General features: G+C 37.1%; 1 protein-coding gene across 4 annotated transcripts in view; it reads left to right on the top strand.

Moving 5' to 3' along the window:
• Positions 1 to 2,053: 2,053 nt before the first annotated feature.
• Positions 2,054 to 25,725, top strand: part of LOC124213844 (Octopamine beta2 receptor) — a 171,754-nt gene continuing 148,082 nt past the window's right edge. For all 4 annotated transcript variants that reach the window (XM_069134138.1, XM_046615530.2, XM_046615529.2 and 1 more), the window contains exon 1: positions 2,054 to 2,515. The gene's annotated coding sequence lies outside the window, so the exon portion shown is untranslated. The remainder of the gene's footprint in view (positions 2,516 to 25,725) is intronic.

Raw genomic sequence — 25,725 nt, 5'->3', positions numbered from 1 at the left:
TTTGTTTTTTTTTTTGCACAACGGCAGAATGTCGTGATTCTTATCATTTTTATCGCCCAGGTTATAAATGATGACAAGTAACATTTGTCAGCAGGAATAAATTTATCCAAAAATACGTGTGTATAAAAATTGACAGCAGCATTCTAATTCCAAACTTGGAACTGGTTGGATTATTTAAACAACAAAATTCTGAAAAATCAAATATTATTGATGATATCTTGAGTACGGGTGAATGGATTTGAATGAAAATTGCTATCGCGAGTTTTTTCGAATCGCTAATTACAAATTTAAGGTTGGATTTGCAAAATTTAAATTTGGCGTATCCGATAAGCTGGATTTTGATGAAAATTGGTACTCGTCGGTTTGTTGGGTGGCTGATCACGAATCTAAAGTCATATTGCGAAATCCAAAATGGTGATCCAATATGGTATGGAAAAATATCTAAAAATACTTCGATTTTGGTAGAAATTGTTAGGAAGAGGTTCTTTTGGATCACCGACAACAAATTCAAAGCTAGACTTCGAAAATTTATCACAGTGGATCCGTTGAAGTGGTTGAAAATAAAAAATGATGGTCATATTTCCATTGCAACACGGTATACGAGCGCTTTAAAAGGTTTTTTTTTTTTTTTTTTACACTCCAAATAAAAATTAAGGATGAAGTTCGAAGGATGATTCGTGACGAGTCTATCCCGAATTGTTAGAATTGTAAAAAGCTCGATGCCTCGTCGACATCTTCGCGTAATATCGCTGTACCTTTTTTCGATGCCGAAAAATCCTCGGTATACGTTGTGTAAAAAACAGCGAAGCGTATAAGTCAGGCGGTATAAAACAAGGTTAGAGACGGGGGAAAATGCGTGTCTGACACGAATGTACGACATATTCGAATCTCGAGGAAGAGTAGGAGGGGGAGGGCGGCGATATCTGCGCTTGCACCGCGGCGGTTCTGAGCTTTCTATTATACATACACGCCGCTAAGTCAGGGGCGGTTGGGGTGGGTGGCTTCGCCCGAGTGGGAGAGAAACGGAGAGAGACGGAGAGACACCCGGGAATCGAGGGTTGAAAGCGGGGGTTACCTTCGCCGGTGGCTGTAGTATCACCGCGGACATCGGGACGCCGACACGCGGCCTGAAAGCTCCGACGGAAAGCTTCGTTCCGCCCTCCTGCTCGAATCGCGATTCTTTCTTTCTTTCTTTCTTTGTTTCGTTTTTTTTATTTTTTTGTTCCTTCTCCAAGGAGCTTTCCCCCTTCAAAAACGATATCCTCGCAACACCGGATTTCCGTCGTCGATTAGAAATTAAAAAATGCCGGACGGCCTCGCGGAAAGCTCGAAGCTTTTCGAAAAGAGATAAAAAAAAAAAAAAAAAAGACTCAGACCCTCGGTGTAAAAAATTTCAAACGTCACCCGACGAATTTTTCATCTAGAAAACGGGTCGAGCGTTTTCTCGGTGTTGTTTTTTTTTTGTTTTTTTTTTTTTTTTTCTCACCTCCTCGATACCTTTGTCTACTCCGTTACTGTTGTTCTTGTCGTTGTTGTTGCTACACCGTAAAATGGGAGTCGAATGAGAACTTGAAATAAACGATAAAAAAAGAAACAACACACATGGCGAACAACAATTTTCTTTTCTTTCGTGGTTGATTTTTTCTTTTTTTTTTTTTCTCATCACGCCTTCTTAATTTTTGCGATCAAATTTCTTTGCGTGGAAGCGTGAATTAATTTTTTTTTTCCCCTCAAGTGCTTCGATCTGGTCAAATTTATTTTTCTGTTTTTTTTTTTTTTTTCCAAACAATTTTACTGTAATATGTATTATAAATTTATAATATTAAAGAAATGTAATAACGAATAAAAACCGAATGAAGATAATTTATCGATGTTGTGTAACTGGCGAGGTAGAAAAAAAAAGAAACTTTTCATCGTACAACTTTGCTTAAACTGAAGTAAATAATAACAACAATAATTATAATAATATTAATAATAATAATAATAATAATAATAATAATAATAATAATAATAATAATAATAATAATAATAATAATAATAAAACGAGAAATAACGTCGTGTGATTATCGCAGAAAATATAAGTTACAAGGGACATGTAAAAAAATTTCGATGCAAAATATGAAAATAAAATTCCAAAATGGCGATGTGACGATGATACGAACGGCGAGTGGGTGAAAAAGCTCCGTTTAAAGAGTAACGGAGAAAAATGAATTTATCATCAGTCGGGAATTCACCGGCAATATAATTGTGACACTTCGTTGCCGGTAACGTGACTGATAATTTAATTGAAGAGAATATTGACGTATACTTAACGTTGATTATCGAGAGTGATATTTTTGTGCAGAATGATAATTGAGCTTAAATTTTGATTGGAGAACAGGGACGAATATTTAGGGAACGAATGAAACGACGTTGAAACAAATCAAAATTCGTGCGACAAGATTTTCATCGTTGAACTGCACGCGTGCTTCTCAAGTTTGGCGAAAAGTGGCGTCGAGTTTGACGGCTGTGAGAGGTAAGAGATCGTGGTTAAATAACTTTGCGTATTGTGCGATATGCTGAACGGGGGAAAACTTCTTCGAACAGGGTTGGATATTAGATTAATCGTATTAAAATAGTTGAATAATTTTAGTGGATCATTTTACAAAAATTGACAGATTATAATGCAGCCTTCGAAAAATCTGTGGTTGATTTTTTGAAATTTTTTTTGCACTTTCTTACAATCAAATTGGACGCATTTGTGTGTCGGAATTGTACAGATCGTGAGAAACAAATACGCGAAAAGATGGTTAGAAAATCGATGTTTGTTTTCAACTTTTAGCCGGGATATTTGCGAACATTTTTATTCCTGATGTTGATTATGCCGTTTCTGGTACTTGGAATTGTGTGAAATATAAATTTCTTCCCACCCACCTCGAATTTTTCATAAATTAATGTTAATAATTAAAGATACTGCAAATTTTGTTATGCCAAAATATGTAAAAAAGAGAAATCATGATAATTCTGAAGATATATTTTGAGTATCAAGTAGAATAAAATGAAAACTATTTAAAAATTATACGCAATATTTTACAGTGAGAATTTTAACAATTTTCAGGCTTCAAAATGACTGAAATAAACAAAAAATTGTACGACGAATATTTTCGGCTGACAAATTTTCTTTCTCCACTTTCCGTCCGTTGATTCAGATTTCCATTTTCCCGCATCCATAAAACTTACCCGAGTACTTGTCAATATTTTATTTAAGATTCGTTGAAATCTTTGTAAAAAAAACTACACTTTAACGAAAAATAATAAAAATATAGTATCTAATAAAAAAATAAGTTCAGCTGAAATTATACAAAATATGGTTAAATGAATCAGAATTACGCTTTAAAGTTCTGAGAAATCGAGAATTTTTTTTTATCTTTTTTTTTTTTCTCACAAACAGGAAATAACGGTCTGATTAAAGGTGTGGATATGCTTTGAACTTCGAGTCGTTAATTCCTTCTCAAAAGTTCACCGAGGTGCAATAATTAATTTCCATACCTAAAAGGTGACACAGCGCGTGAAAAGGTACGTGGCTGCTTATGACTGTGTTGCATGTGAATTTTCATATCTGCCGTCCCACTTGTTAGGCAAAATTTACCGAGAGAGAGAGAGAGAGAAAGAGAGAGAGAGAGGCAAAACGGAATGAAAACGAATGGAGAAAGAGGAAAACAAAAAACAAAAGAAACCTTTTCCTCTCTTTGTTTCAATTATAAAGGCCTTCATTCAAAGAGAATACCAGATTTAGGTAACTTTGTTGTATGGATGTTGTAAAAAAATACAGAAAATCGTCCGTATTGGAACTTTTTTTTTTTTCGGCGATCGCGATTTATTTTTTCATATGTATTTATTATACGTTTGAAATTTCGCGAACTGGCTTCAGCTCGCGGAATGAGAGAAATTTTTAAACACTAGACTGTGAAAAAATTATAGTCTTACGGTAAACAAGAAGAAAAAAAACAAACAAACAAACAAACAAAAAATTAACACAACGGATTTCGTGCACAGGAGAAGAATTTTTCGGGCTACTTAATACCATCGAAAAAAAATACTATCGAAAAAAGTTTCGCACAATCAATACTGATCTCGTTATCGTGTCTACGAATATTTGGCTTGAAGAATAACGAAGTGTTTCGAGAAGCGATTGGCGAAGGGTAAAATTCTATGTAGCATTGCATAAAAATATTTGAATTTAGATACATATGTGAAAGATTTGAATAAATTTTTCGGGAATTTTAGATAGACTCGTTTATTTATTTCTTTCTTTCTTTTTTGTTTTTTTAGAATTGTTATTCTCCGCGGATTTTGAATCCAGAACAAATGACTGTGAGAATATTTTTTTTAGTGAAGAGCGTCACGGAGAACTTGATGTAATTTTATGAAAAATTTATAAACTTGTTTTTTATTTTTTCGAAAAGCTCGACACTTCTTTAAGACTATTCAAGACTGTTTTGTTGCATGATTGAAGGAATTTAGAACAAAATTAAAATTACTAACATTTATTTTATAGGGTGGTTCTAAGAAAATTTTTATTTTCAAACCATCGATTAATCAAGAATTTCAATTAAAATGGTATAGGTACCTTTAAGAGTCGAAAATTCCAAGCCCCGAGAAATCCCGGGGGAATTCAATTATCCGACTAGACTTTCGGTGGGGAAAAGATACCCAAGAGATCAAAGCTGTAATTTATATATATATATTTTTTTTTTTTTTTATCGGTGATTACGCCGGCCAACAAAAATTTTTTTTTTCCATATTTGTGCCTGGGTTGAGTTAATTCTTTTTTTTTTTTTATTTTTCACGCTTAAAAACAATGGAAAAATATATAAACCCTACTTTCAAATTTGCTCTTGTAGTCTTGGGAGAAATAACAACGATTTAATAATTTCTCTAGTAAAAGTCTTCAGAAATTCATTAAAATCTATGATTTCAATTATTCAGCTACTATAAAACCGAAACAATATTGTTTTTTAATAAAAGTGATTTAAATGCGAAACTGAAGTTTATTCAATTGTTATTTATAACAAATGTTTGAGGAAATAAACAATTTTTTCAAAATCTTGAATATCGTTCTGGTTTCTTCGAAAGCAAACCTCAATAGCTAATAAAACCGTTTATTCATTTGTTTATTTATTTTTGTCCTAAGAGCTACGTGGAGGAAATCAAAATTTTACATCTGTAATCCAGATTCAAAATTCGTGTTGACCGGTGTTATCGGGTCCGACGATTAATCTCAATTCGTAGCGAAGCCGAGACTCGCTGATTCGATGCGAGCTCGTCACGTCATTCTGTGAAAAAGGGAGATGAGAGCGTGAAAATTGAACGACCCTTATAATACCCGGCGTAGTTTTCACGTCTCCATCCACACTCACCGATGATCGATCACCTTCGAGCTTCTAACGACGCGGCCAATATAAACAACCGTTTTAGTTGACAGCGACGAGCTTTTCCCCAGTAATCGTCGCCAATCGTTTACAAACGCTACGCGCCACTCGACGAGCTACGATATATCTGTGAAAATGTCTTCAGTTTCTTTGGCATAAAAGTCGTTTCCATTCCTGGCAATTTTTACCGTCGAAAATCACTGAATCAATGATCGATGTGGTGAAACTTTGACGTGTATGTAAGGAAGTTTTAACGTCGTTACAATTTCATTTGTTGTAGTAAGTAGAAAAATTGAGTAAAACAGGCATCGCTCAAAGAATTGTTTGAATATTGTTGCAATTAGGAAAAACGAGGTGCGCGTAACCATTTTGCGATATTGTCGATTTTTTCCAATATCATGGAACTGGTGAAAAATTCTGAAATATCTTCGTCGGTTATTATTAGATTTGCTTCTACTGGTAAAAAAAATTTCAACAAAATTTCAATGTCACTTCGTTACAAATTTAATTGACAACTTCAATTCTCCGTAAGAATACGGGTAAAATGAGAGAAGACGTATTTGGTTATTTCGGATAAAAAAGTCTCGCGAATCGGTAGAAAATTTTAATCTGGTGATCGAATCACATAAATCTATCGAATTGCCAAATTTCATCGATAACTGAATGTTCATTCTCGCATGGTCAGAACTCCCTTGATACTAATTCTGCATTGTTTACAACAAATTTTTAGAAAGCAAGGATGTGAGGTAAAAATTTTAATCAAAATTGGCCAACTCCAAAATGCTGTATTTTCTTTTTCTTTCACAGTGAAATTCTGTATCATCCAATTTAGCGAAAAATAAAATTCATCTTCAGAACTGCGCTTTTCCTGCTCCGTCTTTTGTTATGAATTATTTCCATCATCTAAGAAATATTATTACCGAATCGTTTTGAGGAATATCTTTTCGGGAGTTTGCGAATCAAGTATATCAATTATCTTCTCCACATACTTCGAAGAAGTGAAAAAAATCCAGTCAACACCTTACGCTTTCCTGAAATTCATAATGAAACGCAAATCTTAGATATCCGATTAAAATACCGATTCATTCATAGATTCAGCAGAAAAATATGATTTTCAAGAATCGATAATGACTTTGGTGTAAACAGAAACGAACGATAAAGTCCGATATTAATCATGACCGAATGTCAGTCAAATTGGCATGGAACGCACCGTATACACGTGTTCTACATCCAACGGTGTGATAAATTTCGTACGTCATTGCGGGCTGGGCTACAATGCGTTTCTCTGTCTGGATTCAGGGTTCATCCACACAGCCACCGGTTTCAGGGGACCAACCTTCTCACTCGTTGCTCGGTTTCAATGGAAACCTGATCCCCAGGATCCAGGATTTTGGTTCGTAATATCGAGGCATCTGCGACCGCGGCAGGCTTGTACTATCCTGTAGGATAAAGAGTAGGAAGGGGCTGGATCATGGATCATGATTATCGTGATACTCGGTGTTAGGCTGAAAAAGCTGACCATCCTTTTTGCGAAATTAGAAAAATGATTCCATTTTTTGGAACGGGTTGTTATTTTTTATACCATAATACCGTTATTTTCCAATTCATTTTTTTTTATTCATTCATCTACGTCATACTTTTCTTGAATCATATTATTCGACGCAATGAGAAATTCATTCAAAGACTACCCGCGAACGTATTTTGCAAACTGTTTTTTGGCTCGTCTTGTTCGGGAAATTAAATTCCTCGTGCCTTTGGGCGAAGAATTATAACTAGCATCTTTTGTACCTGATTTTTTTTCTAATCAAAAGGTTCAGGGTACTGTTTTAGATTTGACACAATTGTTGCAAAAAATTTTGGACAAAATTAAAAATAATGTGGGTCAGACGTTGGTTGGATTCGCATGGAATTACCCATACATATGTTTTGTCCATTGTTGTAATTAATTCCGGCATATTTTCGTGGATCAAAGTTTGAGAACAAATCTTCTCAGAGATCTTGAACATAATTAAAAATCCAGTTTCAACGATAGAAATGAAATTTTGAGCTTATCCTTAGTTCAAACTGTCTAAAACATGTTGATTGCGAAACGATCAGCATTCATCGGCACGCAATGTCTTGGGAATGAAGAATCATCGTCGGGAAATAGTTATTTCGAAATTTTGAGAAGGTCTGAAATGCGATAGATTTTAACGTAACGCAGCGAAACATGTTTATATTTGAAAAATTTGACAAAGTCATTATAAATTTGCAAAACAGTTATTTTTCCCCTCAATGTTTCGTTACGTTAACGTTGCCATCTTCAGCTTTATCAAGAGTGAAAACAAAGCCGAGAAAAACCTAATCTTCTTGATACGTAACGTAGCACAATTTTTATTTTGTTTATTTTCTTAAAAATTCTACAGTTTGAGATTTTTTATGACGAAGGAAGTCAGTTGACAATTTTTAATCAGTAAGGCTCTACTTTTAATGATAAGTAACCTCACTGAAATAAATTCTACTTTTAATGGTAATTTCCTTTTTAAACGTTGTTGTTAAAAATTTTCCATTCCTCATCTTGTGAGAATAAAAATTTTCGACTTGCACTAAAATTGATTTGTGAGCTACGAAATTCAAAATTCAAAATTCATAAAAAAAAAAAAAAACTGGTTCATAAAAACGAAATGGTTAGGCGTACCTCATTTTTCGTAATTCCAACGATATTCGAACAATTTTTTTTTAACGATACCTGTTTTACCGAATTTTTCTACTTACTACGACAAATGAAATTTTTCTCAGTGAGTCTAATAACGCATATCTTTAATAGATTAGATTTCCCTCGATGTTGTATCACGTAATGTAGCGTATCTCTGAGCATGGATTAATTTCTAGGGATGACATCAGGTATATGTATACATACATGTACCTACACACACACACATATATATGTATATACGCATGTACAGGGTAAGCGAATGTAACGAGGCGGCGAGATATTCCCGGTGGCATGATCTCCGAGCAGCTACGCACTACAATCAACGGCGGGAAACCTCTTGGCGCAGTTGACTGAGCTAATGCCCGTGAATTCGGAACCCTAGATCATGAAACTGTCTCCACCAGGGTCGTCGGGAAATTTCTGGGGGCGGTTTTGAAGGCCGGATTGGCCGGGCTTATAAACAGCGCGGCGCGACTTCTTCGCGTAGATTCTTCGTTTCTTTCCCTCGGGAGGAACCCGGGGCGCTGGTGCTTTCGGATAAACGAAAAAAAGACGATTTCGACTGCGTCCCGCTGGGAACGCCGGGCAAAATTGCTCGATCAAAAATTATCGTCTCAGAGATTTCGAGCCGCCGGATACCCGGCACCATTTTCAATTCGGATTTCTTTCCTTCACCGGAATCACCTCTGACTCGAAAATGCAAATTCCAAATTCAGCCTGCGATTCTTCGCAAGGACAATCCTTCGAACATCGGATGAGCTCTCATCTTGTTCCGTTAGATGTCCGGAATAAGGCGCGAAATTTGAAAAGAAAAACGTAGAACGCGGTGACGTGACGTTTTATTTTTTTCTGGTGGTTTAGAAATTTCGGTCCAAAGTTTCAACGCGGTTGGAAAACAGAATTATTACCTTCAAAATTTTTTCCAATTATATTGACCGATCATGACCCTTCGTATTTATACGATTCTCTTCGTATCTTTGTATCTTTGAAGAAAAGAAGAATTAAGAATGGAAAAAAATAAGGATGATGAAAATAACGTTTGTTTCAGCTTTTGGTTAGGGTGAAATTTTCCCAAGTTTTCGGGAGCTGTCAGAAACGACCGTTCGCATTGACAGAAAAATACTGTGTAAAGATAAATCTTTTAAAATGAAAAGTAGGTCATACGGTATGTGTGAGAGACGGAAAACCGCGAATTCCATTCGGCGTTTTCTGTCTTTCACAATCAGCGATCCTCAACTTCTACCTTGAACGGTTGAATACGTCAATGAATGAACGCAGGAAACATCCTTAATAAGATACGAAACACAGTAGCGAGTCACTGCATGCATCGTTCATTCGGGTTCATAAACTTTCATCGATGAATGCATTATACAAGATATTATGTACACGTAAAGCGATAAAATCGAGATTTGGAACGATTGAAACTGCACGAATCTGCGTATTTGTCCTGCCGAATCGAAGTTATATTTTCAACAGAGTCGCACAGATTCTGCGATGTATTTCGTCGGCAGGGAAGAAGATTTTCTTTTAAAGGAAAAAATTGTTTGTACAGCGAAATATGCGTAATTTTTTGCATCAATTTACTTCACGTGTAATTAATCCGTCTCTCAAGTAAACGGGTGATTTTATTCTCAAAAATCGAAGAGGAAAATTAACAAAAGGTTGTAAATGCCATTTTCATTTTGGTCTAAATCATTTTTTTTTATTCCGAAAGTACGTATGCGCCAATGTTTTTTTTTTTTTTTCTTCTTTTTTTTTTGTAAATGGTGCTCAAAGCCTTTTTTTTATATCTCGACACGTCGCGAAATAGACGATTAACGAGTGGCGCGGAAGAAAACCAAATTTGTTTTCACATGATCGACTTTAGATACCGTGTATAAGTAATTCTGATGTTTTAACGTAAGGTTTAAATGCTTTTTTAATTTGTACGGGGGAATTTCGTATCCATTCGACCTCACTTTTTAATATCTTCAGCGAAAGCAGACCGAGATACTTGCGGTCTCATTAGTCGAGTTCGCCGGGTAAGCGAAGGCATAAAAATGACTTGACCGAACTGTGCAAACCGTTTTTCCTACCTTTTATCAGTCCCGTGCTTAAAAGCAGTGAGTTTCTTCTCAGTGACGGGATTATTAGCCAAGCCGAAGGGCGTATGCAAACAGCTGGTAAAAAACTGTCCCAAAAGAAATTTCAACTGCGGACGGTGAAAAAACAGGCGAAATACATCCGATGATTCGTATTCAAAATTGGTATAACGTTTCGATGTTGTTAATAAGAATTATTACAGCCTTTTGCAAACGTAGATTCGTAAAAATGCTTAGGATCGTAGAGAAATCATTCGAAACGAGGTGTCGTTTCTTTTCTCTGACACTTTTTTGAAAAATTTCTCAGACAAGATTGGAAATTACGAGCCATGCACTTTGGGGGCAGAATTAATTAATACTGAAAATGTGAGAATTTAATTTCTTCAACGCGGGTTTTAGAGCAGATTATTATAGCAGAAATTGAGCAACAGTTTTCCCGAAGCTAGCAGCGGCTTTCCGCTGGAGGGGAAATTGAAAATGTGAAGAATCGTAATTCGGAATGTGCGAAAGCATCGACTATCCTGACGATTGAAAAGCCAGGGAGCTGGGCGAAGATTTCGTTAGGGAATTCGAGTGTCTCGGGGAAGCTACAAGAACCAGTCCAGGGTGCACGGCTCAGTCCACTCGGGCGAATTCCTATACCTGGATTAATTAACGGGCCATAGTGATGAGTGCCGGCTGGCAATACGAGCCTAGAATGAATAGATCCCGGCTTTTGATGCGCTTGCTGACGCTGCTGGGCAAACGGCTCTCGTATAGGATGTGAACTCGATTCCATTCACATTTTAATTCGTTCAACTTTCCGTTATACCCGTTTGCCCTGAAACGAAATCCATTTTTGCAATCCCAATTCGCGATCCGCGCTCTATTTCGAACCCGCAATTATCAACGATCGAATTCTCATCAGTTTTCACAGATTCTATTCAAACGCGAACGTTTCTTGCGTACGCATTTATATCAATTAAACTCCAACTCACATATTTTCTAATCGATAACTTGGACTAGGATAGATAGGCGTGTTCGACACTCGACGATAGCTTCGAAATGCGGAGTCTAATTTTTCGGAACTGATTTTCAAAAAACGAAGTATCCCTTGATATATCGTAACTCTGGCATAAAATATCCTGTAATAGATTCCAATAACGTTCAAAACGTAGTCGGAAACTTTAACTTCGTCCTGAGACTTGTTTCACGACTCTAGCGCATTCCGTTCGCGAGTTTTAGTTCGTCAAAAAATGCTGACGATTTAGCATATTTCAAACATTCGGCATGTTTCAACAAATCGTAATTAAGAAACGGATAATGACAAATAGACAGGACTAGGATAGATAAACGCCGTTAACACTCGACTCTAGCTTCAAAATGCGGAGGTTCCTTTTATCGGAATTGATTTTATTATATTATATTGATATTAATTGATCGCTTTAAGCTCGTTGAAAGACGCGCCGTATAATTATATCGACGTATCCTGGAATCCGTCAGGATATTGAGACGTATGCGAAGCCAATCGCGTTACCTTTTTGTACTTTCCCCCGATTCTACCGTCCCTTTTGCATCGTTTTTCCCGATCGCGCTTCGAGGTACTTATTGCCCGGAGTTGCTTTGAGTCGGGCGTAATTAACACCGTAGGTAATATTGCTCGTCGAGAAGGATGAGGAGGCGTCGAGCTTTCGCCGACGCGGCGTTGAGAGAAACTGCTCCGGCACATCCTGCAGGCATTATTATAGACATTGTTCGCTGCGAATTCCGTGCTCGAAATTCTGAGCCCGAAGATCCTAATTGACAAAGGATCAATCACGACGTCGTGTGGGAAAATTCGATCGGCTGCAGCGTTATAATCATACAGGCCCGAAAGTATTGGCACTGTAATCAACGCTGATTGGTAATTAATCACGCCGCTCTGCATCGTACAATTTTGGTAATAATTTACCGAACCTAAGCACGTTTCATGCGGAGAACAACCGGCTTTAGACTAACGATCGGCCAGCCCTCGAGCTTCCAATTCTCACACTGTGGGTTCCAAGTTTATAGGACAAAAATAAGAAAAAAAAAAAACTATCTTTTTAGAATGATCCAAAAAACCTCCGTCTACCAATTTCTACCAAAATCGGAAGATTCTTAGGTATTTTTCCGCCGTATTGAACCGCCATTTTGGATTTCGCTAATCTGACCTCGGATTCGTGATGAATGACCCAAAAAACATCACGGTAGCAATTTTCATTCAAATTCATTCATCTATTCTCAAGATATCGTCATTTTTATTCAATTTTTTGAAATTTTGTTATTTAAATAAGTGAAAAAGTAGTGAACCGATCGAAGTTAAAATCTAATCAGTTTCGAGTTCAGAAAAAACGCGTCGATTCAGAACAAAGTCATTGAAATCCGGTGACTCGGTCTCGATATGTCGTCGCATAAAAAAATTCATCACGTACATACAGGCACGAAGAAGACATCCGTTCGAAAATGATCGAAGGTGATTCCATGGATCTTGAAACGTGGACGTGTAGTAAAAACTCGACTTTTTACTCTCGGAGTGGTTACAGTTAAAAGATAACAATCGTCGAAAGACAAAAGTGCCTCTTGTGTAATTTAAGCTCAACGGTAAATGATTGCGGAAGGGAAATCGAACGTCGAAAATTTTCATTTTAGCAACTTTATTCGAAACAGTCGAACGAATCGAATGCCGCCGGAAGAATGCCCCATATAAATGGCTCATGTACGCGACTGACTGACGCTCGTAAATTTAATTTAACAGCTGAGCAGAGGCTCGACTCTACGTCGGTGAGAAAAATTTTAAAATTCAAACCGAATGGGCCAAGCATCCGGATGCGTACGTGGTGCAGCTCTCGCAGTCATTTTTCAATTTTTTTTTATTACCATGATTTCATCTCTCGGGCTTTATATCGAGCTGAATTGAATTTCATTTTACATATACGTGAAACTGTATCCCTGATTTACACACGTTTTCATCATTTTCGTTTTAACGATGTCGAATTTCGCGGAAAAAATTACTGCGATACTTGTCATTGGAATGGAATCGATATGCTTGATTTTGGTCCGATTTTGTTGGAAAATTAAATTTCATAATTGTATTTTTTCCTATTCCGGTGAGCATAGAATCAGTGATTGTACAGGGCTCGAAGGGTGGAGAAGAAAATCGTATTTATCGAAAGCTGTCGAGGACGAAGGATCTCGACGGAATTCCAGCTGTACCTGGGCGTTCGTTAATATGCGTAAAGTAAAGCCCATTTTGCATTTAAATACCGCGAGGCTAGAAGGGAGGAAGGGCTGATTCAATTCTTCGGATTACTACGGAGATGCAACGTATTATATTTAAATTATCCGTCCGAACGATCTCGAAATTTGAATTTTTAATTCAACCGACGGCTTTCAATCGGTACAATCATTTCCTTTTTTTTTTTTAGTCATCTTTTTTCTAATCATTCGCTACGGGCATTTAATTTGAAACGCGTAACGACGATAATATGTTTCTGTAACAAAAAAAAAAAAAAGAAAACATAACTCGCAACTTATTTCCACAGCAGATTGTAACGAAATAATCCGTTTGTTCAACGTGAATTGCTAATGAGAAAATTATCCGTCGTCATGAACGTAACCTCAAAAATTTTCACAGTTGTCATAATATTTGTTGACTTGTTAATTGGGATTTTATTAGTCATTTAGCCATCTCAAAATTAATTGTGTACCAACTTTCATAATTTCATACTTCATTCATTGATTATTGTAATTTCTAACTTCGCTGGTAAAAAAACCACCGTCGAATCACATTCGTATATCCTCGAGAATCGAATTTCCAAAATTTTCCAAAAAACGTTCGGCCACTTTCCTATCACCGTTTTGAGTTTCCAAGTCCTCGAAAATCTACCCCGAATAAAAGTCCTCCGTTTAATTCGTTTACACTTTGTTCCGAGACTCTCAGGACTAACCAAAATTTCTATTCGGAAGGTCCTCGTGGATCGGTGAGTCGGATCCGGAAGTAGAATCGGTATACAAGGGGACTTTGCGCGGGGGCGTAAACCAGATCCTGTCCCGGCCATCGAGGCGCGAAACTGTCGAGAATGAGGAACGGAAATGAAATAGCTGTTTGCAAACGGGATTCGGGCTGCATACAATCGCCGAATAAAGTTCGATCCGGAGGTCCTCGCTCTGGTAACGGAGAGGGAGGTTCACCCTCCTGATCGTACGAATTGAACCTGGCATTAAACGAGCTCGCTGGTTCGCCAGCTGTGGTCGCCTTGATCCCATGGCGTCGTTAACGTTGCGGGTACCTTCCCTGTCCCTTTGTGTGTAGTTTCCGAACGCACCGTCCTGGAACCGCACTTTGTCAGCTCCCGGGTGCCCTGGAAACCCGGGGCAGTGCTTTCAAAGTCACGAATTAAGGGAAAGATGCGGCAACTCGCTGCAAGGACCCTTTTACTTTTACCTAGTCCTTCACCGCAGACAATGTAATCAAGGAGTTCCCTCGCGTTCGTCCTTCACTTTGTTTTCTCTCTCCGTCTCTCTCTCTCTCTCTTTCTCTCTCTTGTCGCTCCTTGCTCGATCCAGGATCCTTTTTGCAAGCACTGAAATTACCGTGGTAAAAACGAATCGGTCTCGGGTCAGGGAATCCAACGAGACGAAACATTCGAGAAGGATAAAAATTTTTTTCATATAAATACAATTTAAAGTGATTTGAATACTCTGAAATTATTAAAGATTTCAGATCAGTTGTCGTGAAAAAGCACACGTGTTTTTTTTTTTTTTTCAATCAATATCGAAAGCACGTCGCTTCACTCAATTCAATGCATCGTATATGCATTGAGAAAAATATTTATCACGATGTGTGTGAAAATAAGATATTCGACCGTATGAAATGCTCGTTTCTGTATCTAAAAATCATGCGATTTATTCAAATTTCTTCAATGTTCACGATCGGTTTCGTTGTACCAGTTTTTTTTAAATCGTAAAAGGATAACGGAAAAAAGACGAAAAAAATTATAAAGTTTGAATAGCCGATCAAGTTTCGAATCCACGCGATGTAAGACGAACTTGATACTCAAAATTACGTACGGCTTTCATGCTCCCAAAAGTAAAACCGTTTACACGGATGTTTAGTTGAATATTGGCCCGAGTCTTTGAGTTACAACATATATTATTAAAGTAGGCATATTTTCGTTCTCTTTGATCTTAAAGGGAGGAATATGTTATCCGAGGATAAAAAAAAGGGAGGGGGAGGGAGAGACGGAGCATTGGGGAAAAAGAAAATATTGAGGGTTAAAGGAACCGTGAAATTAATGAAACGACGCACGTGAATTTGTTCGAATAAATATAAGCCGGTCAAACGAATTACCATCTGTTCATATTCTCCTAATTGATGTTTCTAGCCAATTTATTTTTCTCCGCTCTGCAGCTTCATTACACTCGGTCTGGCTGTAGTTGATTTTTATTTTTTATTTTTTTTTCCCCACTCATCCCCCTTTTATACCGGATTTATTTTTTTCCGATGGTTATTCCGATTATTTTTATAAAAACACTGGCTGCGGGTGATTGAATTGAACTTCTACGATTGCGGATATCGAAAAGTCCGATCGAGGCTGTTTCTACGACATGATAAAAGCCGTGGTAACAATTCGCAGAGAAGTAATCCCAGGCTCCTGTAATTAGGAAACTTTCACGAAAACAGCTCGCTTTGTTAAATAGAATGAAATTTATACTCTAGAGTTTACAAATTCCAAAATTTTCACCTCACTAAATTTCTACACATTCTCGGCTTGTGTGAATATTCTGGAATGCGTTGTTGAATGCTGAATTCAACGGAAAATTAACAAGATTTAATTTAGGGTAACGTGAAGTGTTGGAGGTTATCTACACATGGTTTCTGCTTTCAGTTTTTTACATTATACTGTTTTTTTTTACGTGAAAATTAAAAAAATAACAACCCAGAATCAGGTTGTAATTTGAAGAAAAAAAAAAAAAAAAGCGGTCGATTTATTCAATCGATAATTTACAAGTCACGTGATTGCAATATGTCCAAATTTTCTTACTGTCAAATACGAAATGCGTTGAATAGCTAAGAAATTTATCGCGTTGCGTTAGAAGGTGACAAAATAAAAACGTTAAAAACAAAAAAAGAAAAAAAAAAAAAAAACACCGCGCAGCGGCATAAACTCTTTGCAAATATTTTCCGGTGTTAAAATTGGACACTCTTTTTAAAAATTCGTACGTGTGGAAAAATGCCTTCGCCAAGTTCCCGCAATGCGAAATCTTTTCAAAGCTGATATTTCCGAACGTTGAAAGGTAAGCTCGTTAATGATTTGGTCATCGTGCGATAGGGATTTTAATTACCGACACGCCGAAGAGGCGAGCGCGGTGATTAAATATTTTTTAGAATATCGGGGATCGTTTTGTGCAAGCGAAACCCCGAAGGCTGGATAACCGCAACTCCCGTTTACGAAGGCTACAGTGCGACGAGTTGCCAAAGCTGGACTCTGAGCTTGCGGCGAATCCGGGATAACTGTTTGCTCCCCGGGGTGCCGTGAGTTTGTCATAGGTTCTCATACACACGCCTCCGTGGAAAAACCTGTTCACCACCTCACGTTCGAATTTTACACTACACGAACGTAAAGCACGAGCTTAGAAGCTCTTGTCGGGCGTACAGTCTGCCGGAAAAAGCGTCGGCGTAATATCGAGGTGAAATAAAGCTTGAAAAGCTGTCAATCGAGTTCGAAAGATTGGATGGAACCAAGACATCGTGTCTCTTCAATGTTGAAAGAATCTGACACAATTTTTCAACCGCAAAAGCTCGTTCATCATTCGTTTTATGGAAATGTTCAGCGTTGATTTTTTGAATTTTTTCAGTACCAAAAACGTATCGTTTTGAGTTGAGCTGAAACACTAATTAATTCATAATTTTTATTTACGCCGAAGAAATCGTCGGGTTCGAGAATTTTTGTACGAATCTTATTAGCTGGATTGCGTGATATGAACGAAAGAAAAAGTCCGGTAATTTAAGTGATTGGATCAATCTCGTCTCATCATTTATTAATGTCATATCAGACGCGGTAATTTAGCCCCCCCCCCCCCCCCCCCTTATCAACTTTGTCGAGTCGATTTTTTTCAGAGCTGGAAAAAGTATCTTATCTAATATGAGAAAATATATAACAATTTACTCGTGAAACTTGGAGTGCTGTTCTTTAATGTGGTAGTTTCGGTGACTTCTGCGTAAAGTAAGTCGGTCGAATAAAACGTGAAAAATCGAACGAAAAGTAAGACGGCGAAGCTGATTATTGTATGTGCCCAGCGACGCTAGGCCGAAGAGTGTAAGCCGCGTAAAAACTGGGCTTTAAAAAAAGCTTCGCCTTGCCGTAAAACGCGAACTAAGAAAAAACAAAACTAACAAATGAAAGAATTGAAAGAAAGGTTTGAAAAATGTGTTTAAAAAAATTGGGAAAAAAAGAAAACCGTTACACCGAGAATCGACATCGAACATTCGTAATCCGAATACAGCCGGGCGACGATACTCAACGACACTCTAATAAGCTCCTTACAACTTCCTCGTATTTTATTTCAAAACATAGGTATTTGTTATATTCGTCTTTCCAGCCTCGGTTAGTTACTTAGTAGCTTTTTATAACAACGAAGGATTTTTATCCTTCACGTTCCCATCGACGATCGACGAGCTTGGAACGAAAGTTCCCGATAAAAAGAATCGCCACGTCCACTCGTTTCCACTCTGTTGGGTCAGGTGTAATAAAGCGGTTTGCCAGCGAAAGGGCCAACAATTTTCAGATTCAGCTCATGCACGTTATTGGCTTGGTTCATTTATTTCCCCCCTTTTTATTAGTTTATTTTTTTGTTCCTTTTTTTTTTTTTGTTTTTTTTTTTTTTTTCCTTGCGCCCCGTCATTCGTAACGAACGACTATACAGACCGAATTAATCCTCGCTCGTTTCAACGTTTTACGTTACAATTTTACCCCCTCTTTATCCCTAATTCGGCTGAATAACCGCCGATTCGAAATTTGCGGCACGTGTAATAAGATAAAGAGAGAAAATCGGTTCAGGAATTACTTTTTTGTGAATTCTCAGCAGACAGAAAAAACGAAAAATTTATAAAGTCTCGTTGTTGTTGCTTGAATATTACAATGTAGGTAGGTGTATGAATATATTAGGGACCAATTAGGGAGTTCATTTTATGTAATTAGATTTTATATCATGGTGAATTTGTGATATTAACCCTTTTAGTCATAGTGGTAAGTATTCTTACCACCTATTTTATATCCATTTTTTTTTTTTGTACATTCAGAGAACTTTTCAAAATATTTAATTGTGGTTTTTTGTTATTTCTGATAATGTACTAAAAGGTTTTCAATGCTTGAGAGTAATTGTTGCGATATAATGTAAATTATTATTGCTGGAAAGAAATTTGTTGGAAAAAATCGTACGAATTGAAGGAATAATTCATTTCTGAGAAAGTTACCCCGCTACACATATACTTACATGTTTCACATGAATTGAAAGTTTTTGATATCGCTGATTACGAATCTGAAATCAGATTTTGAAAATTCCGTACGACGAATCCAATCAGCGACCCCGAAAACCCGTGCATAGATTTTTCTGACCTGATTTGATTAAATTTCCGATATATTGGATCCGCCACCTTGAATTTTTGAAATCTGATTTCAGATTCGTAATCAGCGATACCATAAGCCGAGAATACTATCCTGTTATAAAAGTTGACTCGGCACAATAATCTGAGACTCAAAGGGTTAATCAAATCATGTGAAACGAATTGGCTGAATGGAAAATATCGAAGCTTACATTTGAATTTACGTACTTTGAACTAACGTGTATTTGAATAAAATTTCTTTCTTTGAAAATAAATGTGAAAAAAAAAAAATATATATTCTTTTTTGGCATCAACTCGCTTAATACGCCAGCGGAATTACCGCGCGGAGATTTTAACGAGGATGCTGCAGAACGTAACTCATTTCTGTATTTCTGTTATTCCGCATGGGGTCAAGCTTCGGATTACACGTGCAGCTATGTATATTATGTATAAATACTTGCAGATTATTAGCGCCGAGGAGAATTCACCTGCTGTAAGCTGTTCTACTAGTCGTTCCGCTTTTCGCTTCTCCTGCTTTCCAACCTGTAATCATCTCGCTCTTATTCCCTTTACACGTGGGAAATAATCCGTAGTATTTTTTTTTTCTTTTTTTTTTTTTTTTACGCCTGCAAATAGAAGCTTCACTTATTTTTCCCAATGCCGATGACGATATTTCGCAACGTTAGAAGTTACTGTTATACATGCAAATACCGATGCAATCGTTAAAGCGAAATATTGCAAAATCATTGCGAATGTTTCCAACTTTTCACACAACTGTCGTCAGTTTCGAGAGACTTTTTTTTCCACCCTCGAATAATCTGCCTTTAACCTTTATCCGTAATTAACACCATTTTTCATAAAAAGCATAATCTGACTCAGATTATCGATTTGATATTAAATCTACCGTGAAAGAGCTTCTGAAATTATTTCATCCACTGAATATTCATGAATTTCAATTACAGGAATACGAAGATATATGATTCAATTTATTATCAGCAGTATTCTGTAATTCAACATTGGCATTTACTTTAATTCGCTCGACGATAGAATGAAATTCGTTTTGACGTAGAATTTTTCTTCCGATTCGTTCAATACCTCTCATTGCCAATTTTATATTATAATTCAATCCGTCAATCACGCGATATATTCACAGTCACCTTATGATGAAACTAATCCTGATTAAACTCTGAAGGTGATAAAACATACATTTTCTGTTGTCATTAAAAAAATTGGTGAGGTAATATTGCAATTATTTTTTGTAAAATAGCCTGCATGGTTTCACAAGAGAAAATTCAGTGATCGTGGATAAGTATATTTGAAAAAACGTATTCGTCTATTAACGTCGGCGCAAAACAATAAGAAAATAAAACAAACAAAACAACTTGAGCTGTTATTGTTATTTGTGAAAAGATTGGCGCATCGCTTATAATCGATGCATAAAAAAAAAAAAATAAAAAAAATTAAAAAAACACTATACAGTTTTTCAAAAAACACGCAACATATCCCGAAATTTGTGCCGATTAAGTGAAATTCATTTACGTCAAGTAATTTGATTACGTCAAGTGCGGCATAAACAAAGTAGGAATTATGATAATCCGGTACAAAATTTCTTTAATATACACACTGTTTACGATCAAGCTTTGCTACATACTCGATATATGTCAATGGTGATATGATATCCCGCGGTTCAATTAAAAGCGACGGTGTTAAAAAAAAGCTCCCCATCGAATTCAATCCTTCGAAATTCTCTAAAATATGCGATTCTTTTTTTTATATTTTTTTTCGATTCAATGTCGCGGTTTCAATTGTAAAAAAAAAAAATGAAAACAACGCTATTTTCGAAGAAAATAAGGTCACGAAATTTAACAATTTTTTGAACTTACGACCGAAAAAAAAAAAAAAAAAGCTTAAGTCTTAAAATCGATGAACTTTTGACTAATTTGATATGATTTCAATTTTTCGTCAAACAAATACGTTATGGCAACTGTACCTGTTTACTTTGCACGCACAGGTAAAGTTGAAATTCCTTCGCAATTAATGTTAACTCCGGTCTAATTGTTCGACGTTGTATCTACGACCGTTTGTGTAACACATACATTATACATTTGCAAATGCATGCTACGCACGTGTCGTGTATAATAGTTAAACTCTGTTGCGAACAAAAGTTTGTCTGGCTGAGACGAGACCTCGGTATGTCAGATTTCGTTGCGGTCTGTTTAACATGGTAAAATCAAACTTGGGCTATTTCTGAACTTTGCAAAACCGCAGCTGTAAGGCTTGTGTAGCTGTCTCGTGGCGCAGTCCGCGGGTTAATTAACCGAGGCAATGGAGAAAAAATACAAGCAAAAAAAATAAAAAAAATCAAGAGATGGAAAAAAAGAAGACCCCTAACTTGACCCAGAACACTCTCCGATCCTGAAGTGCAACCGGAAACAGCGAGCACGTCCAACAACTCGAAAAGTATCACACGTCGCCACTCTTGAACGTAAGCGTGCAACGTTTTTCACGAAATTACTTTTTCAATATTTACCGAAGTAAAAATTGACGGAGTCTCGAAAATTTTTTCAATTTCAAAACTAGATATAATAAAATTGATACTCATTTTTCGGTATTTCTCTTCTCAAACACGAAGAATCTAAAATTACTTGGGATTATTTCGTACGATCGATGCAACATCGATTACTTCGAGGAACGTGAAAAATTTTCCATTCGCATCAAAGTCTGCCGATGTCAAGTCAAGTTGTAATCCGCACGATTTTCTAGCCTTCGATAATTTATTCGTACCGGTCAATTAATCATTCATTCGCTCTTACAAATCGGTAGTTCTGATACAAACGTTTTGAACTACGAGAAATCCGATTGAAACTTTCGGATATCCTGCGATTTCAAGGGGAGAAGACAGCTTTGATTCAATAATGAAAGGCCTGGGATAGGCGGTGCTGATTGATCCTCGTGATAAATTGGATCTCCTTTAATGACACGACGGAATATCCGACAATCGGTAAAGGCAATGAATCCCACCTTGAATCGACGAATAAATTGCTGATGAGCAACAATGTAAGAAAAAAAAAAAAAAAAATGTCGCAGGTACAATTATTGGAAATACTATTCAATTCATTGGTAAATATTTATTCGTTTATTCCGCTTCCGCGCGGAATGAGAAATAATTTCAGAAGGACAGCGAAGATGGAATCTTAGCACGTGAGACGTGATTCAGAGTGGTTTTATTCATGCGTAACTCCAAGTGCAACGGGATGAATGGCTAGTTTAAACAATCGCCTTTTACAATTCAAATTCTGAAAGCCGCGGCCTTCGCGTATTCTGTCTTTTATATTTAACATAGTCTACAGGTATCTGGGTAAGTAGCAATTGACACCTTTCGGGCTCGAAGCGACTTGAAACACTTTTAGCAAGATGATATATTACGTTAACTGTGCAGCGTTTCAGCCCGATCGTGAGTCATCAAAACGAGAAGTATAAATTTTTCAAGAAATTTTACGGAGATTTTCAGACAAGTTTGTTTTAAAATTAACCACAGCAATGATTCTACCACCCCTTAGGTTTAGTCATTTTGTAATCACTGTAATCGCGTTGTAATCATAGAAAAAAAAAAAAGAAACAGGTTCGTAAAATTAAAAGCGGGAGTCATTTTACTATGGATGGTTGCTGGAAAATTATCTATACGTCACAACGGATTTTTGAAATTTTTTCCAAGTTTTCTCCAAGATTTGTTTTTTCTTCTTTATCGTGCTATTGAAAAAAATCACAAGTCGTAAAACGGTTCCGAAAAAGTGACATGTATTTTTTTTTTTTTTTTTTGTAATATCAATTCTATTACCGTTTTTTTTTTCCGAAAAAAGCTTGGAAACAGCGAAAAGGAAAAAAATTCTCCACTCCGGTGCTTATAAGCTTAGGAATTTTGATATCTGACACACGATTTTTCAGATTTTTAAATTGCGTCGATCGATAAAATCGTTTTAAAAAATTGTAGAAAATTCAAATCGAGTTCAACAATTCTAAAATAAAAAAAAACCGGGTGCCCTTCGAAGTGAGAACAATCGTATAAAAAATCGCGGGCCCAATTCGGCAGGTCAAGGGTCAGATCCAGGGCAAAATGATGCGCACATACCTTCATTCGACATACTGCATATTCGTGTATAACTAATCTGAAGTTCTCCCCACAGCGGCCCTTTGACTCGGCCAAACAGCGTGTCCACTGTCAGTAGCAAATAGGGCATCGCATCAATGTTATATGCGGTCATATGCTAATGGCCGGGTTTGCTCGGGTCAAAAGCGTCGAGCTTGCAACGCGTCATGAAACGCTTTCAGGGATTCGTGATTACTTGCAAATAATGCATAAACACACTCGCGGTGATGAACGTCAGTAATTCACGAATTCGGCTGACTCGACTCGAACTATCAATTTTTTAAATCAAAACTCGTTGCTCTTTTTTCAAAAATAAAAATAAAAGCTCTCACGGTGTCGAGCCTAAAAAATAGCTTCAAGTCCCGGTCGAACGTGTGGCAAAAAAGGTGCTTCGGTTCGAGAATAAAACAATTTCTTTTTCTCTCTACTATTGCGAACTTTATTTACCGTCACTTTTTCACCATCTGACGGAGAAAAAGGGGAGAAAGAAGAAATTTCTCTGTTTTCTATTTCACGCGATACTTTTTATTACGGATATAATATTAGAAAAAAATATGTGTAACTGGTTAAAGCTGAGAACCATGACTTTGCGAACTTATTTATTGTAAATTTGGGGAATCGCCGGAGCTTTCGTATCGCGAAAATCAGGATCGTCGCCGGTTGACAAGGCTTGAACGACTTTGTCGTCGAGTGTAGCACTGCATTCTGGGATCCGTGAAATAACCAACCGTATCAAGTCTCGGTCGACTCGGTCACGCCTCGGCCATTCAATTATCGAGCTTTTCTCAGTGCTTCCTGAATCACTACCGGATATCGGCGCATCTCTCGAGCGTCGCAGCTATCCAACCAACGAGGTATCCAATCTTCGTTTCCGAAAGTGCATCTTTGAGGTGGTAGGTGCCGATACTTTTCCAACTTTTCCAACTTCAACGATTTCTTCAAGCTAAATCAATTTCGTCGAATGGAGGTCTTGGGAAAATTTGGATAAAAAGAAAACAGAAAAAAAAAACATACACACGCACAAACAAATAAAACTTTATAGAAATCGTAAGTAATGGGGGACATTACGGGATCTTGAACAATTTCACGTGTCTGAATAAGCAATAAACAAAACGAAGCTCTGTTCTTGTTAAAGGTTAAATTCACTGTTACGACTGTATTATTTGTGAACGGTGAAAAAAAAATTGAGCTATTTCTAGAACGATGCGAAACTAAACATTTCGAATCTTGGATTCGGAGTTATTTTTCCCCGAACGTTGAGATATTTTATTCCACCGAGAAGGAAATGTTACGTCGTTTGAGAAGAACTTCGAGTCGATCAACAGACACATTTCGGACCAGCACCGTGAAGCCTGAACGTCGCGGAATCGACTACATAAGTAATAATAATACTAGTAATAAAACGTATCGGAAGATTTTCTCGACAACGAAATTCCAGAACATTAGGCAAACTCAAAAGGGAAAATATCGTCTTAGCGAAACAGCGCGTGGGTAGAAAAAAAAAATCTTGGTGGGTATACAATGAAGGTTTGAGTTTATATATGCGAGCTTGCAGTTTTTTTCGCGAGCTTTTGCGTCAACGCAACGGTGCTTCGGATATCTCTCAAAATTTATGAATACTTACGAGATACTTCGCCCGGGGCGACGAAATGACAAAATAGAGCCGTGGAACAGTCCTTTTTGAGTCTTGACTTTCCATCAACGTTTATACATTTTACCAAGGTGGGATATTCCTGCCTAGATGTAAACGCGGCATATCTTCATATACATGAACGCGGATGTATATGGCGCACATAAATTTTCGTGAAAACCCGCGGGTTATAAATTCAAAAAATGTTTCAAGGTGTCGCGGGATATGTTTGCTCGATAATGCAAACTAACAAGAAATACGCCTGACACCAGCGGCTTTCAACGTTCAAATTTCAGGCCTTAAATTTCCCTGCCGCGATTTCAACACCTCCCTTTAAGTTGATTTTCAACTTCGCATTCGTGACGTCGATGATTTTTTTACTCAACGCACTTTTCAGCGTTGTAACATTGAAAATGACTTTGACGACCGTTAAAATAACCTGATATTTTCAAGTACCCTTGAAAATTATTACATCGCATGGATTTCAACGTCATAATTCAAACGCTCGTTCAAACATTACACACATATTTGCACGACGGCAGGTACATCGCATAATGTATGACAATATTGAGCCACCTTTTTCTCCGTTGATGCATAATTTCCCGCTCGGCCAGCACTTTCAGGGGAATAATCAAATTTGGATATCCTCTAAATTGGGTTTGCAACAGTGTTCACGTTAATTACAAAACATCCAAAAACGGACAGGTTTAAATCAACTGCGGAGGCCCGGAGTGCTCGAAAATTTGCATTTTATTTTTCTGTCCCGAATTTTTTTGTAATTAAACAATATCTCTTTATCTTCTTCCTCGGAAAGAAAGAGAGATATATACATATACAGATATTTTAGAGAGAGAAAATGAAAAGTAATTTAACAAGGCAAGGTCGACCGTATCTGGTACGCATAATTTATCAGTAACTATAAAACGAACTACAGGAGACGACCGTGTCTTCCACTTTCTTGCATCGATCGATGTGACCGCGTCACCTAACTCGACTTTGCATCTTTGAGTTTTGGCAAGCTGAAACTATTCTCAATGAGCAAAGTTTTATCATTCCCGAAGTGAAAGTTGTTTACTACCAACCGTTGAAACTTCCGAAGAGTCGATAGGATGTAGGTTGCACGATGCTTTGTCGAATTTTATAACCCTGGAGAACG

This window comes from Neodiprion pinetum, chromosome 3 (genome assembly GCF_021155775.2).
Source record: "Neodiprion pinetum isolate iyNeoPine1 chromosome 3, iyNeoPine1.2, whole genome shotgun sequence".
NCBI lineage: Eukaryota > Metazoa > Arthropoda > Insecta > Hymenoptera > Diprionidae > Neodiprion > Neodiprion pinetum.
The sequence above is the reverse complement of the archived record's forward strand: the minus strand, read 5'-3'. Positions and strand labels throughout refer to the sequence as shown.